General features: G+C 37.2%; 1 protein-coding gene across 7 annotated transcripts in view; it reads left to right on the forward strand.

The window, feature by feature from the left end:
• The first annotated feature begins 1210 nt into the window (after positions 1-1210).
• Positions 1211-19097, forward strand: part of ZNF711 (zinc finger protein 711) — a 53777-nt gene continuing 35890 nt past the window's right edge. For 5 of the 7 annotated variants that reach the window (XM_072877011.1, XM_072877007.1, XM_072877017.1 and 2 more), the window contains exons 1-9: positions 1211-1350; positions 3653-3784; positions 4705-4859; positions 5283-5455; positions 8545-8646; positions 8992-9105; positions 14303-14355; positions 15258-15357; positions 17741-17811. The gene's annotated coding sequence lies outside the window, so the exon portion shown is untranslated. Of the gene's footprint in view, positions 1351-3652; positions 3785-4704; positions 4860-5282; positions 5456-8544; positions 8647-8985; positions 9106-14302; positions 14356-15257; positions 15358-17740; positions 17812-18700; positions 18722-19097 lie in introns of those variants that run through there. The other 2 variants (XM_072877009.1, XM_072877008.1) reach the window with 2 other exon arrangements.

Raw genomic sequence — 19097 nt, forward strand, 5'->3', positions numbered from 1 at the left:
CAAATATTAAAAATGCAGAAGTAACAGGCAGCCGACATTTTCTTCCAAGAAGTTTGTATGCAATACCCATTGATCTTGGTAGGATTTCTGTGAAATTCTGTCTTTTTTCCGTAAGAATGAAATGAGAAATTGATAAATTTTCCTCAGATGGAACTTTCAAACAGTGCTTTTATCATTGTGGATATCACTCCACTTCTGTTCATCCTCCATGTCTCTTCAAAATACTCTTATAAGGGTTGGAATAGATCTTTGTTCCTTGAACAAAGTGCAACTCATTATCAGTACACAATGATAATCAGCCCACGGCCTAGAGGTGGTCTCATCTGTATCTACTGTGGCACTTCCCTAATACACAGACTGCAAAAGGACACTGTGCTGGTAGTTTGTCCTTTGATCTATTGAATTCTGTTATCTTTCAATTAATGAAAATACATGCTTTGTTGTAAAGTTGAGAGGGGGAAGCAAGAACAAACTATACAAACAGATAGTTTGGTTGGGAGACGTAACCCTGAAAAGAAATGCTGCTTCATATGAATGTATTCTCAGCACTGGGATACGAAGGGATATGTGCTCCAGTTCTCCATAAGAAGAGATTTCACAACCTGATTCCTTCTTGTAAGGCTGCTAATGCAAAGGCAAATGACTAGTGAAGTACAGGCAAACAGTATTCCTAGTGTCACTGTGTGGGACTGGTAGAAGTTTTGAGGAGATATTGCACAATGGAATGTGCTCAAGGCACAAATGCCGAATGAGCGAAAGAATAAGTAAGGCTTTTATGATGGCTCAGAAACAGATAAGTATTGATATTTTGGAATCTAGATTTCAGGCAAAGTGTTGGACTTTGTTAAACAGAGTCCAATGGAAGGTGAAGTCAGTAAATGTGAAGTTTAAAGAAGAAGAATTCTAGTAGTTAAACTTGCTTGGGACAGCTGACTTAGAATTTAATGTGTTTTATTCCTTTAATCATCTCTTAAGGCCCAGGAAACTGTCAGAATTCAGGCAGCAATCAGAGGATATTAAATCAATCTTCACAGAGCTTCTGGACAAGACACATTTAGTGTTCCATCACAGAGAGAGGAGTAGAAAAATTAGATGGCTGGGTTTCATATACCATTTCCAGGGAAACAGATGAAGACATAAGGCAGGAAGTGAAAATGGTGAAGAAACGATCATTTTCAAGTGCAAGACTGGATGGCAGAAATTGTATTATCTATCTCCATATCTGGCCCTTTGATCAGATTCTGGATAAAACACATAAAGGAAAAACCATCTGCTCTACTCCTAGATTCTATTTAAATTCTAACTTATGTCTTTTGAGTGATATGCTACCACAACAAGTGAACAAGAAAGGTAAGATGATGCATGGAATTTGTAGGGGTTTACTGTGATGACATTTTTCAATACACAGTGGGGAAACTACGCACAGGAATTAGTCTTCTGGGAGCAGGCAGAGAAGCTGCCTTGGATAGCTGTGAAGAAACAAGCATGTCTGCCCTTTCCAGGCAAGAGTAGGCCTTAAAAGACTGCCCTCTACCTGCAGTGCCAAAAGCTAGTCTGGTCCTTTCCATACTTTAAGGGCATTACCACTCAAATCTCATGATACAAATGAAAGTGTCTGGTCTGCAAAAGGTACTTTGGACACCTTGGTGGTTAGGCAGTCAAGAATTAAATGCTTCATGCAAGCTGTTTGTATTACAACCCCTGATTTTACAAGAAGTTCATGCTGTAAATGGACATGATACACAAAGCTGTCCCTAGGCTGTATTTTAGTCTCAAATTACTCCTTAGGGCAAAATTGTAATAGAGCTATGCCTGAGTTAAATTGTCATTCAGAAGTCTTAGATACATTTCCTGGGACATAACTTAAAATTATTGCTCCTACCCACTTCGATGAATGAACAGTATGAGGAACACAGTTCTAGAGCTTATGAAATGGTATCTCTGTGCTGTGTCATTTCTTCTTCGTAGACGAGAGGAGTGAGCCAGCACAGGTTTATTCCAGTATGGGGTTTGTCTACTGCTGTCACTTTTTAGTTTAGTTTTTTGGTTAGTTAAGATTTCTCTGTCTCATTCTTCTCTACAAGAGAGGGTAATTTTTTATTGTTTGTTTTCTATCAGCAGCTTTTGTTTAATATCCCAACACAGTTGAAAAGCTGGGACTAAACTTAGAGGCTTGGGTTTCAGCACTGAAACAAATATAGCTATAAGATGACTGTTTTCCTATCTGCAGCCAAAGAAAACGGGACAGAAAAAGTATGAAAAGTTTTGTATCCTGTCTGGGTGTGTTCCCTGCTTTCAGAAGGACCATAATCCATCTCTCAGTTGGTATTTCTCTGTCCTGGAGAATAGATTTATTAGTAGTGGAAGGAATTTTTTAGTAAAACCTGAAATATGCTATAGTATAGTAGTTCTTTGATAATATACACTTCTATTAGCGTCAGTCATCATCTTGTCCACCCATGTGAGACACATGATGAGAGAAATTTCTAGAGGTACCAAAAAAGATTCAGGTTATTATAGAGAAGTTTGGAATGTATTTGCTGAAATGAAGGCAGCCCAAATCAGATTATGAATCTGCTCTTGTACAAATATTGGAATGGTGACTGTGAATCTTTATTACTCAGCTGCCATTTTGTGAAGTGTTTCTTTGTCAAATCTGAAAAGGTGCCCGCCATCTTCAGTGCAGACATCTGAAGCTCCGCGTTTTATGTAATACTCTACAGATGGCTTGTTCCAGATAACTACAATGAACTGTAGCCACATCTCTGTATTAATAATTTATAGTAAAGGTGCTATGCAATGGCTTTAAAAAAGCAAATCAAATCTACATTATGCCATGCTTGTGAGTCCTCATTTTAAATATATGTGCCTGACTTGATCTCTTTAAGATTTCAGACCCAGTACGCAAACCTGTTAAACAATGAAAAATTAACATAAGTACACAGGAGAAGTTGTATGGCAATACATGGTTTTATTAACTTATAGTGAAACACTTGGAAATGCCTCTCAAATGTATCATTAATAGTCACTTAAACGTAAAGCTTGACCTGTAAGTTTGATGTAGTTTCTTTCATAATGCAGTAGCATAATAAAAGTAAGAATGTATACTGTAATTTTTATATGATATAAGTTATATATTTTTGATCAATCCAATGTCTTAAAGAACTGGGTCACGTGATGATTTTTATAATATAGAAATATTTTTAATTTAATGCATGGTTTTTTATTTATGATTGATTGTATTCATTATATAGAGATTTGGAACTTGTTGATATTAATTTTTTATTTACATATAATTAATTGTAATACTTTATTTTGTCATATCGTTGTGAAGCACCTGAAAATAAAGGGTGATAAGATACTTTTTAAAAATTAAGTTTAACTTTTGTATGTTGTCTCATCTGTAGGGCAAACTGTCCATTCCTTTTCTCTAAAGTACATTTTAAAAGTTAATTGGTAAACATGACTAAGTCACACCTGCTTCACTAATGTTGGAGGAAAAACTTCACCCCTGAAGTACTGAAACATACGTTCCTGGAAGAAATCCCCAAAGTAATGTGCAGGACATATTAATGCTCAGTATTCAGTTGTTTATGCATCTTAAATTTTGAGAAGTGCTTCCATTTTCTGTTCTTGGTAATTTCTTCTAAAGAATGCTGTAGCTCAGAACTTGGAAAAAAGAAGGCTTTTATTATCCATACTGGAGGAATGACACATACTGTTAAAAGAACAAGGCAGACAGCAAATATATTTACCTCAGTGTGGCTCCATGATAATCTTCCAGGTAATTTGCCAATCCAAGAGTCATAAATAATGTAATACATGGTGTAACCTACAGTGTAACCATTTAAAAGAAGAAAAATTGTGTGAATAAGTAATGTGGCTATTTTAATGGCAGATTATCGTTACAATTCTTGAATAATTTAGGAAATATTGTAAAGATTTTTTTAATGCATTGGTATAGCTATCTTGTAGTGAAAGTTTGGAGTATTTCTGAATAACATTAAAATACAGAAAATGTATTTTAAATCTAAAAAGAAAGTGGGGTCCTACAAAGCTTATACTTTTTAAAAAGGAACATTAGTGTGCACTAGAGCATATGTAGTTTTCATTTTAAATTCTAAGAAGCAAAGCTCAGATATGTGCTGGTAGTAAGCTACAGTCAAGAAAGACTGTAATCGAAACCATTCTGGAAGTTACCATATTATTTGTATTACCACAGTATTGATGTGCTCTTGTAGACCAGAGCAAGTGTACAAACCAAACTGAAATGCTAAGGAGAAGGAAATCTAAAAGTTGGAAAATCTTGTTGTTACAGTAATCTTTTCATTTGAAGAAAATTCTTTGTGTTTCCAGGTCTAATGGCCAGACCTATTTTGTGTTGCAAAAAATGAGTATATCAGTACATACTAACAAGTTGTAGAAGGAGAAGAGAAAGGAGAGGGAAATAAAAGTTTCATCACTGACTCGAAAGCGTTGAAAGGGACAGGTATTTGGGAGCTCCGAGTTTACTGCGGGGCAGAGTCAGAACACCATTATTCAATTAGTTCTTCGCCCTTTCATTTACGGGCTGTAGGAGATGGCTTTTACTGAAACAACTGAAAGAAATTCCTTGTGTTTGCCTTGCTGTGGTCAGATAACAGGTCTAAACTGAGGCTATCACGGTTTTAAGTGTTGGTAACTTTTTTTGTGCTTTATTTGTAGCAGTCCTAATATCAGTATTTGAGAAATATGTAGCTTGCTTTCTGTTTGCACCTCCCTTGGAACCTCTGCAACACAACGGTAGTAGAAAGAGTGTTCTCCAAAGCCGTCTTGAAGCAGATCTGAAATTAAGATTAAAGGTTCCACCACGAATTTTGGTCAGTAACTTTGCTTTAGTTATAGCTCTCTATTTGAGGAAATAAAATTAGTCTAGGTGTAGTCTACCTAGACTGTAGTTGTAGAATGCATAACTTTCCACTTGATTTTGCTGTGTTCCAGAAACTAAGACAATGAGAAAAAGAAATGGGTATGCTGTGAAATCTACAGCTAACAACTGCTTGGGCCTGTTGGCATTGGTTTTGTTTGTTGTTACCTAAGTAGGCACTAAAAAGAGAAAAACCTACTGAGGGCCTCTGCAGCCCTTCCTGGAGGCCTAGTCCAAACCAGTTGCATTCAGTAAAATACCAGCATGTAACAGAAAGTCAGTAGTTTGGGGTTTGTAATCCACTTCATTTGAACAACTCACCCAAGTAAAAACTGCAAATTACATTTCTGCATCTTTGTCTCAATCAAATTAAAAGCCCTAGGTAAAGGTGTTCTGTGTATCACACCACCTGCAGTACCAGCATTCAGCAGCTGTGAGCTGGAACCAGAGGGGAAATCCCTGTCAACTAGAAGAACAAAGCATGTGTATGAACTGGTACTTCACACTTCTGCGTTACACCCAAAGAAGAATCAAGCAACTTTTTCTGAGGTATATGTTAATTTCTCTGTTCTTGTGGGTGTGATTCTGGGATCTCTTGTAAAGCAACCTTCTGGCAGGGCTGAGGATCAGTCTTATCATCTGCGGTAAAATTAAGTGCTGTTGGGCTTTCAGCCAAAGTAGTATTCTTTCAAGAATTCACTAGGCATTGATTTTTACAGATCATTATTTATCCTTTTAAAAGTAAAGGTTAAAGTTTACCTTTTGCTGTTAACGTAACTCAGTTTGTTATATTTCCATAAGCAGCTAGCTTCTGTCAAATGAAGAAATCCATGTTGGGATTTTATCAGTTATGGAGAAATTTCAAGAGCACCATCCTAAAAAGCAATGCTTGTGCTAACTTAAACTTCAACGCAGTTAGTCTTTCACAAACTTTCTTTGGGTGTATCCCCATTTATTCCTATATAGTTCTTCAGGATGATGAGTCATTCACATAGACACCATTGCAGATTCAGGATCTTGTGGCACAGTGAATGCTGAGAATTTTTAAAAGACATTTTAAATAAAAATGAAAAAAAAAAAAGGCAAGATGACAGTTTGGGGGTGTGCTAAGGTGTCAGGTTTTGTTGCCATTCATCCTTACCAGAGGAGTATTTTCTATTGTTTTCTCAGAAAGGAAACAAGATTGCAAAAGAGAAAAGTTAACCAACAAAACTTAATGGTAGATGCATACAATCACAGGATTCCTTCTTAGCTCCTGTCTCATCCCTGTTAGTTAGCTTCAGGACTAGCGTGCCCTGGGCACTTTTCTGCGGCTACATTAAGTCTCAAAGGGATAGAGAAACCCTTCTTTCCCTTTCTTTCATCTGTATCTTGGTTTGTAACTTGGCTCGGGCTGATGGTCAGGGTACATGCAGCAGCTGAGGCTGCTTCACCCACCCAGATGGAGTCTTCCAAGTTTATATTCCTCCTGTGGCCCACCACATTCCTCCTGGGTTTAAAGGCTTCCTGCTTGTCACCATGTATTTAAGACTGTTAAAAGACACTTTAAGACACTTTAAAAACTTAAGTGTTCATTTCACAGCATATCTTATCAAACTCTTGATGTCTAGCTTATTCATAGCTTCATAGAAATCACCCAGGAAATAAATAATATAAAATATTTTAATTATGAAACAGATTAAATAATAGAGATTTGGTGTTCAGCACCTTTTTCAGATCTCCATTTCTCCTGCCTGCTCTCTTGTCCCGTAGTCCTGCAGTTTCTGAAGTCATTGGCATGGAGGAATAGGTTTGTCTCAACACTTATAAAAATAATGGTTGTGTAAGGAGTAGAAAAGTAGCAGGAGTTTCCTTTGTGGGAGTTAGGTGAATGGAGAAATACTGTGATGCCAGTCATCCGTAGGTAAACTTGCATAGATGCTTTTATACTGGAAAAACAATTCAGCAATGTGAGTCCATAAAATTGAGTACCGTGTGGGAGGTCTTGAGGGCAGATCAGCTCTGAAATTGAATTAGCAAACATTTTAGGGATAAAAAGCTCTAAAAAATACATCCCTTCCAGTCCAGAAGAGATGAAGAACAGCAAAGAAATGCTGCTGTGATGGCACTTGCTGTTTTGTGTTTCCTATCTATTGATCTAAAACTGTAACATTAGTGTGCACGTTCCCTTCGTGGGGATTTTCCTCATGTTTGGTGCTACTTTAGAGCTATTGCAAATGAATGCAGGATATAGAGTAATCAGAGAAATAAATTCCTCTCTAGCTGTATTTGTTAAACTCCTTCCCTGGGCGAGTTTTACACTCTAGGTAGATGTATTTAATTTCTAAAATGAAGTAGTTACTGTACACGTTTACTGTTATTTATTTTGCATTCATCATAAGTATTTATTACAGAATAAGGGTGTTTTCTCAAATTTTCTCCTCTTTTTTTGTTGTTTCTTCATTGACCAAAACAATATTAAGTAATACTTCAAAGGAGTTAACTGATTAATTGAGGCAATCAGTAGGCTGTTGATATGACCCTCTGACACCAATGGTGTGCATTTGGAATTTTTTCTCTTCAATAAGGTTTCTAGTATGAACTATTACAAATAACTTAATTAGCTATCACTACTGTAGATCATAATTGATAACGCTTGCTAAGATGAGTTTGAGTAAAGCAGGTTTTAAGTCAGCCATTCTTGACTGAACCAAGACCAAAATAACAAGCTCAGCACAATTTGTTGAGTATAAATTACAGAACTCTTTCCTGTGGACTCAGATGTCTGCATGTAGTACATCAGTGGAAAGAACTTCCAAGGAGAGGGATAGGAGAATCTTTCTCAAGTCCCAGGGAAACAGGATAGCCAGTAAGTGTTGATGTAGAAAATAGCTGTTACTGCAAGGTGGGACAGTTTCTCTGCTATTATACCAAATTACTCCCAAATAACTCTATCCACAGTCTACATATGACCACATAGTCGGTGACTTAGAACTCGGCATATAGGCATCACGTATACATAGTAGTGTTGTCAAATAAAAAACAAAATAGTATAGAAGTATGCTTAACTACTTTTAAGTATTAAAACTTAAATGTTAGTTCAGTTCTAACACCAAATATTTGTGTCACTGGGTTGTGTTTATGTATCTTGACCTACAGTTTATAATACACAAGCTGTATGTGGAGCCATAGAAACCAAAGTTTTAAAATGTGGTGTAGGTCAGCAAAACAGTCTTTATCCTGCCAGCTGAGTACAATTTCCTGTGTTACATATTATGGTGTTTTTCTCTATTTTTTTCCATTCAAAAGTCTCAAATTAATAGAGCTTTCATCACCTTTTTAGAAGACTTGCAAATTATAGGTCAGAAAATCATGGGTTTCAGAGGTAAGAAGAGTTTAATTACTGTGAACATCAGGAGATACCCTTTTTTAATTTAGCCATCTTAATTCATTCTAGTATTTACACATTACAAACAGCATTCTATGGGTTGATATAGAAGTTTTTGTATTTAAGAGATTGCCAAGACACGGCCTTTTAATGTAGATAGAGGAAGGCTGCATTGAAGAGTAGTCTGAGAGAGTTTAGGATGACATTTAAATCATAGATTTACATTTTGATAGCTGTCTACATTCTATTTGCTTATTTTTCCCCGATGCAGTTACTTGCACTTGGATTCTTGGCACTTCTGGAGGAAAAAAAAGAGCTTGAGAAGATTAAAAGTATTGCAGACCACAGCGAGGAGGACAGTCAAGGAGGAAAGGTGGGAAACAGTGTGAGGGACTCATGGAGGAAACATAGCCACTTTTACTGGGGTAGCTGAAAAGGGGAAATAAATTGACAGTATGAAAAGAAGCCTTGGATTGCTCTGTGGGAGCTGTGAGCACATCTTACATTCCTAACTAACATTGTGGATTGTTTTGACAGTATAAATGACAGTAAAATACTTCAGCAGTAGCTGGGATAGATGCTCACTTTGGTAATGGTGAACAGAGAAGATTCTAGTAAGCCTTGGAAAAGTGATCTAGGGAAGACAATATCATGAGAAAAGATGTCACATTCCTGTCTAAGATGCCTTCTTCCCTGTCTTTTCTTTGATGAGACACAGAATTTCAAGACAGTCCTGAGGTGTTGCTCAGAAAATCTGAAAACAGCTCGTGGTGCAAGCATCAAAGCCAGGCTTGGAAGAAAACGCTGCCAGGAGAAAACCAGAAACTTCCAGGTAGAAAGATGAAACTGGGATTTTAGTTGGGATATTGACTTTCTCATTCCCATCTCACGATGCAGGGAAGAAAACAACCAGCAAGCGCACTTTAGTCTCTTTTCTGAACTGTAATCTAATAAAGCAATCCTTCCTTCTTCATCTTCAAAATATGTTTATGCTTGTTTTCCTATCTGGCTATTTTTATCCAAAATTTATCTCCCCATTTTATGCAATCAGATTTTTACCTTCTATCCCTTCTCTTTCCGGATGGATAGATACATGGAAGGTATACTTTTAAAATGAAACTGGGAGAGGTTTTTTTTAGCTATCAAAGCTCCTCCATCTGGTTCTGATCATTCCTTCCCTGCCTGCCTTGGGGAAGTTTTTATTTTTAAAAAATATATCTGAAAGATAACTACAACTTTCATTTGTGCTACGTTTAGATCTCTCAAATGAAACAGCGCTGGGTTGGGTCACTAGCAAAATCCTAGTAAGAATTATCATTAAGTTGCAAGTAGTAGTCTTGGTGTAGACAACACGATGGTTTGAAATATTTATTTCTCCTAGTTATGAGCAAATGTTCTGGCTTGCTGCTAGAATATACTGGACTGCTTGTCCTCCTTGATACAAGCCTCCACTTAGCTTTAACTTATGAATTACCTTTTCCAAAAGATTAATAAGGTATATTCGTTAAAGTGAGTATTGAGAACTTTTGCCTTTGAATTCTTTTTTAATCTAGGGGGGAAAAAAGCATGCTATGAAGTAAGTTTTTGTTTCAGTTCCAACTGTAGTAAATTGAGCTGTTATGATTGGGACCAGAATCTGGTGCAATTATTTGTGGTGGGGAACAGGCATCTTTTGACCTTTATATATGCAGATAAAAATATCTAAATAAAGCTGCAGTTTGGACTGAAATAAATCTCAGTGTAATTCCACATTTGCAAAAAGAAAACAGATTCAGAGAAATTGGGACAGTGTAAGAATTCATGTCTAGTCAGTGCAGAAATTTTAGTTTCATTTCCTTTTAGAATCTGATTTGAAAATGCATAAATACATATGGCAATAATGAGGAAGAATACGTATGATATTTCCTGACAAACTATGGGGAAGTTTTGGTAAAATCATGAGGTTGGAAATTAGAAAATAATGAAAAAGTCAAACAGATTGCAACCATGTTTTGTAATCAAACAGATTGGGGGTTGAAGGCAGAGGTGTCAGTAACATACCACGTGCTGCAGCTGTGCCTAGCAATCAGAGCAGCAATAATTGTTGCAGCAAGACTTCATTTGTTCTAGGAGCAGAAATGTCTTAAGACAAGCCTGCTAATAACCTTTTAATCATCATTTTTATATTCTTGATCCATGTCTTTGACATGTCTTTAAAAACAATGCATATTCAAGGAACTTTGTCTTCAAATACTTTCAAAGTTTGTTATCTTTAAAAGGTAACAGCCCTAAAAGGATAACAGAAAAATGCTTGTGACAGATACCTTAGTGTGTTGAAACTTAGGTCATTAAAGGACTACTTTGCATATGTACTCAAAAGTTCAGAAATAGCAAGATTAGTGAGACATTTTTATGGAACTACCCAGTTGTCATAAAAGAAACTATGCTGGAGAAGTTATCAGGAGGTTGTATCTGTTATAAGTTAATTAGTAATTCTTTATAGAGAAGGATGCTGTAAAACAAGCTCAAAATCCATGATCCTTGGCTTGCTACAGTAGGTAACAGTAGCAGAAAGGAGAGTGCGTTCTGCTGCTAGCAAAATCTGGAAGAAACGTCTTTCCCCACAATCAGCTTCAGGATGTCCATTCTTAAAGTCTTGCTTTTCATTCTGTTCATGGCCAGTGATTCCCTGAGTGAAGAAGAAGCTGTAGAACATAAGATATGGTTGCATTTTTGCTTTATAGCTTGTCAGAATAGGGATGTTTCTATCAAATGCCTGGTTTACCTATGGTAGCGCTGCTGTGGTATTGCAATCCCAAGGGTATTGCTTCTGAGGAAATTCTCCTTACGGTTTAGGCAGAGTTTATTTTTAAATAATAGGAAAACAATGAAAATATTAAGACCTTTGTGTGACAACTGCTTACCTGTGTTTGCTGTTATGAAGTGTTTCATAGTTGTTGAGTTCTGTACTGACAAGAGTATGGTGATATTTCACAAAGACATAGGTGCGCAAGACAAAAATGCTTTTGTTTTCACCTGTTATTCTGTACTTCTATACGTTAAAAAGATTGCAAACATATGAATTGCAGCTGAAATACTAGTTATTCTGGTGGTTTTGAACCATTTTGAGTCAATCTGTCAATATTGAAAGGACGCATTTTAAATGAGTAAGATGGTTCGGTTCTTTTTCAGTAGGAAGAAATATTCAATATATGGATTAAAAAAATTATGCATTGTTTCTATAGAAAGTATTTTTAGAAATTTTTTTTGAGAATTTTTAACAGGAAGAAAATTATCAGTAATTAAGAGCATGACAGCCAGAATGTATTGATTAAAAGGTTATTTTAAATGAGAAGTTAAGTTATATGATTGACTCTGATTCTGTTGGAGTATACAGTATTAGTCAGGAATTTTTTTTATGGGAAGATTTCCTACAGATTGATTTGATTTATTTATTTTATTATTATCACTGTTTCTTTACCTGGTAGCTACTAGTTACTGGTAATTAGGTATCGCTAACTCGATAGTGATGTAAATCAGCTGCAGTTACTACTTTTCTAATAGAGTTTTTGTTTGTGATTTGAGGACTTTTTTTGATGCTACTTTAGCCTTTAAATTGCCCAATAAAGTCACCACTTTAAGGATAACTTTGCATTTATATAGATTACAGTACTGTGAAGGGCTCAGCAGTGTGTTCCTTAATGACACAGAATATTACAGCACTGATATCAAAGGGCACATGCTAGTTATTTTCTACTCCCTTAGTATTTTTTGTAACATTGCTAAAAGAATTGTAATTCTGTTACTGATCATACAGGTAACTAAAAAACATTAGTGCCTCTTATCTGCTAGATAATACAATGCCAAATACTACTAGGGATTTTTCATTGTTCTGTACTTTATTGTCATAACATATGATCTATATTTAGGTTGTCTTGGAAAATGCTTCAATGCTGATGCACTCTTGAGAGAAAGGAATACAATATATGTACATAGATTTGTATGAATGCAAGCCTTGATCACTGTAATCATTTAGATGTATCGCGGATTAACCATAAATATTGGATTAGATTGTTTTGGACAGTGGAGAGGAAGCAGACGTCCATCTTTTTTTGAAATAAAAACTGCTCATAGCATAGTTTCTCTAGCTAATAATGCATTAGTCATGAGTTTGCTAATCTACCTGTTCATGGTGTAAAATCCCTCTTACAATAGCAGTACAGAGCAATATGCTCTGATGCTACTTTATTCCTGTCAGTTGCCAGGTGGGCTCAGAAGGACCAGCTCAGAGATCTCTTCCACTTCTGACTTTCTGGCTTAATTCTAAATGTGTATCTTCTCATTATGAAAAGTTATGCAAAATTATACTCAGCTCTGTCGTGGTTTAACCCCAGCCAGCAACAAAGCCCCACCCAGCCGCTCACTCACTCCCCACTGGTGGGATGGGGGAGAGAATCAGAAGGGTGAAAGTGAGAAAACTCATGGGTTGAGATAAGAACAGTTCAATAGGGAAAGCAAAAGCCACACGCAAGCAAAGCAAAACAAGGAATCCATTCACTGCTTCCCATGGGCAGGCCGGTGTTCAGCCATCTCCAGGAAAGCAGGGCTCCATCACGTGTAACAGTGACTTGGGAAGATAAATGCCATCACTCTGAACGTCCCCCCTTCCTTCTTCTTCCCCAGCTTTAGACGCTGAGCATGACGCCATATAGTGTGGGATATCCCTTTGGTCTGCTGGGGTCAGCTGTCCCGGCTGTGTCCCCTCCCAGCTCCTTGTGCCCCCAGCCCACTCGCTGGTGGGGTGGGGTGAGAGGCAGAAAAGGCCTTGGCTGTGTGTCAGCACTGCTCAGCAGGAACGAAAACACCCCTGGGTGATCAGCACTGTTTCCAGCACAAATCCAAAACATGGCCCCATGCTAGCGACTAGGAAGAAAATTCACTCTACCCCAGCCAAAACCAGCACAGCTGTATTGACTGTTTTGGTTCTTTTTGAGTACCATAACAGTGCTTGGCCTTGCAATGTACAGTGCCAGTTTTAATTTTCTCTCTCAATGTCTCCAGTGGTGTATTGCAATTGCTTATTTGATTATACATTATAGGTCAAGATTTCAGGTACATCTCCGTAAATCATAGGCTTCAGTGGCTTTGCACCAGAACCGCTGGGTCAGCTTGTAGCTTGCTGGTATGAATGATGAGTAGAGCATTCAGTCCGAGTCCTACACAGGAAGGAAATGGGTAGCAAAGAATGTAGGGTTTGAGTGCCAAATGTGGTGACTTCTGATGTCTGATTAAGGTTGCTGATGAGGAAGTTATTCTTAGACAGCTGTACGCCTGTGAAGTACTGTAAGCACTCAACTTCTGGAACATAATTTACAGTCCACAATGTTTACACAGTAAAAGAGATGGAGGAGAACCTACATTAATGCAAAACAAATCCTGTTGTAGACCAAAATAAGGAATAATCCCAGTGCAAAACACACAAAAAGGTTTTCATTTGGATTGTAATTGGAGGGTTTGAGTCTCAAATGGGTTTCATGATTTTTAGCCTTTGCCAACAATCCAGAGATGATACATAGTGGAATTCAGATGCAACCACACTTAAATGATGCGATAGAAATCATAGTAATATAAGCCATACAATTTACTGGCTAGCTGGAAGATGGGTACAAATTCAGAGTGAAGTAATTTAAGCAGGTAAACCTTCATTTTTCAAATAATTCTGAAATTTTGAAGGGGCAAGTCACTGGAAGGTAAGATTTAGTATAATTTACAAAGTATGTCATATGAAGCTTAAATTTCTGATGTAATTAGAAATACAGTCCACTAACAGTATGTTACTGTATAATTGCATTAAATAAATCTAGGATAAGATATGTTTTACTAAGATAAGTAACATATTTAGACAAACAGGAAAAATACTGAATCTCTTGGTATTCAGTGGTATTCTGTGCTATTCAAGAATAAATAATTATATAGCAAAATATTTTCATGTTTTGGTATTACTTATTTTTAAATCCAAATGTTGCTAAAATTAATATTTTTATTTGCAGATGTGATTACTTCAGAGTGGACTGGAAGGAGTATTGGTACATGGGTCCCAAAGGTAACCAGCTTTGGAACACTTTAGATTTAATTTTAGTAACTATTCTTCCTGCAGTAGCACTGGTTATCATAGTTGTTGTAATATTTTACTGTGTCTACTACTGTCAAAGTGAAAAAGCTGGGCAAGTTACTCTGGATGTAGTTAAAAGGTTTTTTATAATCAAAATGGAAGTAAAGCAAAAGAATTCTGATATTCTGATTAATTTTTAACCTCTGGATATTTAAATCAACAAGCTTGCCATATAGCATCCTCTGCCAAAATATTGTGTACACAGTTTAAAACTAAACCAAAGCATCTTACCAGAGCACTTAACAGTCATTCAGCATTTTACCACTGTGTGTAGAATTTCACTCTAAGTTGTTGCTTCTCTTCTTTAGGACTAGCCAGGCAAGCTTTAAAGATTAATAAGTACATTTACTACTTTAACACAAGATTACCAAATCTGTCTTGCTGTTTTATTTGCTACTAAGGGTTGGCTTTCCTTCCACAAGTTTAAAAAAAAAAAAAAAAAAAAAAAAAGAAAAGGAATAAGACCGGTAAACATTGACAAGAGTCTTGGTGATTAAACACGACTTCTCCCATTCTTTGGTCCTAGGCATTGGCAATTTGAGCTGCTTTTTGCTTTCAACACTTTATCTTTTTTTTTTTTCCCACTGATACCTGTCCCAAGAACATAGACAATATGGAGGGTTTTTGTCTTTCATTGAGCCCCATTAGTGTGTATCACTGGTACTTCCTCTGTCGTGGAAAAATTGTAATAATACATAGCTCTTGCATAGTCACTGCCACCGTTCATCTAAACCTATGATATGGCTGTTGAACCAATCTGCAGTACAAAAAGATTTGTCAAGACCCTCAGAACTATTGCTAATACTCTAAATTCACATTGTTCCCCCAACCAGGAACCAGACGAATCCTCCATACGGTGAAGTACAACATAACCCTGCACTTACTGCTGAAACGGCTGGTAACTCACGGCATGTTTACCAGCAGTCACCAAGGGTAAGAGATGTTGGCATGTGGGGCATATCACATGTTCCTAATTCTAGTGGAAGTCAGACATGACTTTGTGATTGAACAGAATGGTATGTGAATAGCAAAAAAAGGTCATCTGGTAAAATTAAAGGTAATCTGAGTTTAAAATCTTCATTTTACTTGATTTCCGAGATCATCTAAATGCATGTAAGAAGGTGAAACTCTTAATCAAGGATGAAGTGAATCTAATTGGCAGAGGAGAAAACAAAGAACTAGGGATCATTTTAAAAGGATGTTCAAATAATTTGGATGTGAGCTCAAGCCACCTGCTACAACCTCTTCCCTTGTGTTGTCACTGTGCTGTCCCAGCTGCTGGCTGAGCTAGTTTCAGCCTGACCAGCTCATGAACTAGGTTGCTGAATGCTATTACTGGTACTAGTGCCAGTGGAAGGAAAGGGGCAGGAGTACGTAGCCAGGCAGGAAGAGTTTGGTGCACTGTCCAGACTTCAGCCAATTTAAGCTGCTGAAGAGCCACGCCTACAGTTCATTTGACTGTTCACTAGCTATGCTTCACCAGAGGAAGGATTGGCTATTTGTCTTGAAAGTTTTTTGCTTGTATGAGGGTTATCAACAAAGTCCCATGAGGATTTGTGTAGTGTTGATGTAAGAACAGGTAAAAGGCAGTGCTAGTAAGGTGACACATTTTTCTGATGATACCATAGTACTCAGAGTAGTCAAAAATAAGTCTTACTATGAAGAAGTACAGAAGGAGCATATAGTAATGATTGACTAGACAAGAAAATGACAAATGAAATGTATTTTTTATAAATGCAAAGTAATGCACATAAAAAAGCAGTTTTAACTTTGTGTAGGTGGTAATCATCTCTAAATGAGAAATTAGAACTCAGAAGGGGCATCTAGAGTTTTCTGAAAAAGTTTGTTTTGCTAGGGATTTTAGGAAGAAACTTAAAACAATAAGAGGAACATTGTAATCCCGCAGCACAAATCTTAATTATGCCTACATTTTGACTACTGAATGTAATTTTGAGCCCCCATCTCAGCAAGCAATATATAAATCTAGAATTGCAGGGTCATCAGTATTGATTTTTGTATGAGGAGAGGTTGTGTGAGAAATTACTATTCCCTGCTTTTATTGTAAGAACTAGGCAATGTCAAATTAAATCAGGCAGAAGTTTTCAACAACAACAACAACAAAGTGCTTTTTGATAAAATGCATAATCCATCAGTGTGTACTCAGAGTGTAAATTAGGTTTTAAAAAAATCAGACGTTTATTCAGGGAGGCAGAGGTATTCAGATTGGATGCATGCTTTCAGGTAGGTAACTTCCTGGTGGTTCCACTTACTGTGCTGTGGTTCGTGTCTGAGAGCAACCCGGGAATGCACAAAGTGATTCCCCTTCGGATTAAACTAACCAGAATATATGCTTCAGTCTCTGATGAACGTTCAGTGCCCAGGCCAAACCAGGCATAGGCCAAAAAGCAAACCCTTCTGAAGCGCGTAAAGCGTCAATGTGGGGTTGCATTTGTATTAGTCCATGGTATTTGCTGCTGCAAATGCAGCCACAGACGCCGCTCCAGCTCAGTCAATTAATGATGTTGATGTATTGGTAGTACTTCAAGTTACTTACACTGTCTGCATATTTTTTACTTATGCTTCCATTACTGGCTGTTCTCAGTGCGTTAGGTGGCCTGACTCAGTCAGTCTCTTCCTATATTCTGTTTGTATATGTGCGAAAGTAAATTTTGCAAGTACAAGATGTGTCAGAGTACAGGTAGAGAGGCCTAGTAAAAATTCGATCTATGTTGTTTACTTTAGAGACAAGGAATCAGGCGTATTTTTGTAATGAAGATGTATGTGGTCACCAGCTGGTGCAGAGCAGCATAATTGCACAAATCAATTAAGACAAACCAGGTGGTACTAGCTGAGAATCTGACCCTTTGTGAATAAACATCACGCAGTTCTGCAGGCCCAGAGTCTAAGATTAAAACTTTATGAAAATTAGATATGTTTGTTTCAAATACACTTTATTCAATTGGAACAGGTTAAATTGCAATAACGTGACCCTTCTTTCCTTTTCATGTTGTGAGCGATGCCTTCCAATGACAGTTTTGGAGGCTAGGGGGGATCAGTGTAGATGATCAGAAGGATATGGCTGTACCGAATGTATTGTTTATCTTTTGTCATCTCTCAGCTGCATAATCTATGCATGATAGTACATAACTGCTTGTAGGACATAGCATAAGCATTGTTGGCAGAGTTCTAGCCATATTTGTTTAAAATTCACTGCCTACAACTGAGTCAGGTTTGGGGCTAGAATATTTAACCATTTCCTGAGTAAATGCCCTAAATAACATCCGAAATTAAATTACCTGCATCACCTTTGTAACAGAATATTTCACTGGAACCTTTGCAACATTCCTGTGAGGTCGAGTCGACAGAGTCATTTACAGGATTACAAAGGTAAGCCGTGAGGGAGCTGGGATTTGATCTTTGGTCCCCAAAGAGCCAGATGCTGCCTTTTTGACCAGGCTAACACTCTGCCATGCCAATTTTCTCCATTAGGCAAGATGTTCTTTACAGTAGAGGTTATCGCTTGAACTAGTGGGTGTCACAAGAAAAGATGGATAAATGCATTTCAAAAACACAATGGGAAATATGAAATACAAAGAAGGGAATATATTGGGGGAGTTAATTTCCTCATTCGGTACTTTAAGTGATTATTTTACATACGTAAGGAGTGTATAGTGTCTGAGAAGAAGACATTATAGGCTGTCTGAGAAAGAAATAAAATAATCTAGTCTGAGACATTATTATCTGTTAAATAGATTTGTGAAGTAAGTAATATCTTGGAAATGCAGTGGGGGGAAAATGAGGCATGAGCCTACCTTCACCAGGAGATGGTGCTGTTTAATTTTTAACTAATTCTGAATTTCGTACAACTGATGCTATAGTTTTCAAGGTGTGAATTAGACCAAATCCTACACACTTTGTTAGGGAACAAAACCTACTGTAAAAGGAACTGCTTTGGGTAAGTGCTGCAGTACTTACTACTTTCTCATGCTCTAGACTGCAAGTTGCGGCCCAGAGGGCAGTCCGTGGGACATTTCTGCCTGCCTCATCTCCTTGCTAGATGTGGTGGTCATGAAAACGTGAGCTTGTAAAAAGCCCACTGTTAATTGTCTGAGCTTTTCTTTTCATGCCAACAAGGCAGGCTGGTGCATATACCGCTCTGCAGCCTGCAGAGCCCTCGCCAAAGCTGTCTGAGAGAGGCAAGAGAGGAAACCGAAATCTGCATCATCAGCTCTCACAGATGAACTACCCTGAACATTGTGTCTCTCCTGAGGGTACCTTTTTCTGAAAATGACTTCAGGTCATTATATTTTTAAACAAAGATACCTTTAGCAAATGAACATCACTTACTAGTTTTAGGAACAATATAGAATAGTTATTTTGTTTCTTCATTATGTTTTCCTTCTTCCTCTAGCAATATGTTTGGCAAGACAGCAGCCAGTCTTTAAACAGCAATATTCAATTGATCTTAACTGTTGATCACTATATTTAGTTTCATTTTTTACTCAGTTTTGCATAAATCAGAGGTAAATCCACTGTTATATATGGAGTGGCATCTTTCTGAAATGTTTAATCATAAAAGACTCAACAAAACTTCCAGGCCTTGAGAAGACCCTTAACACCTGGTTTACTTAATTGTGCAGACACTTACTTGGGTGGGTGTTTCTCTGTTATAT

This window comes from Ciconia boyciana, chromosome 12 (assembly GCF_034638445.1).
Source record: "Ciconia boyciana chromosome 12, ASM3463844v1, whole genome shotgun sequence".
Taxonomy (NCBI): domain Eukaryota; kingdom Metazoa; phylum Chordata; class Aves; order Ciconiiformes; family Ciconiidae; genus Ciconia; species Ciconia boyciana.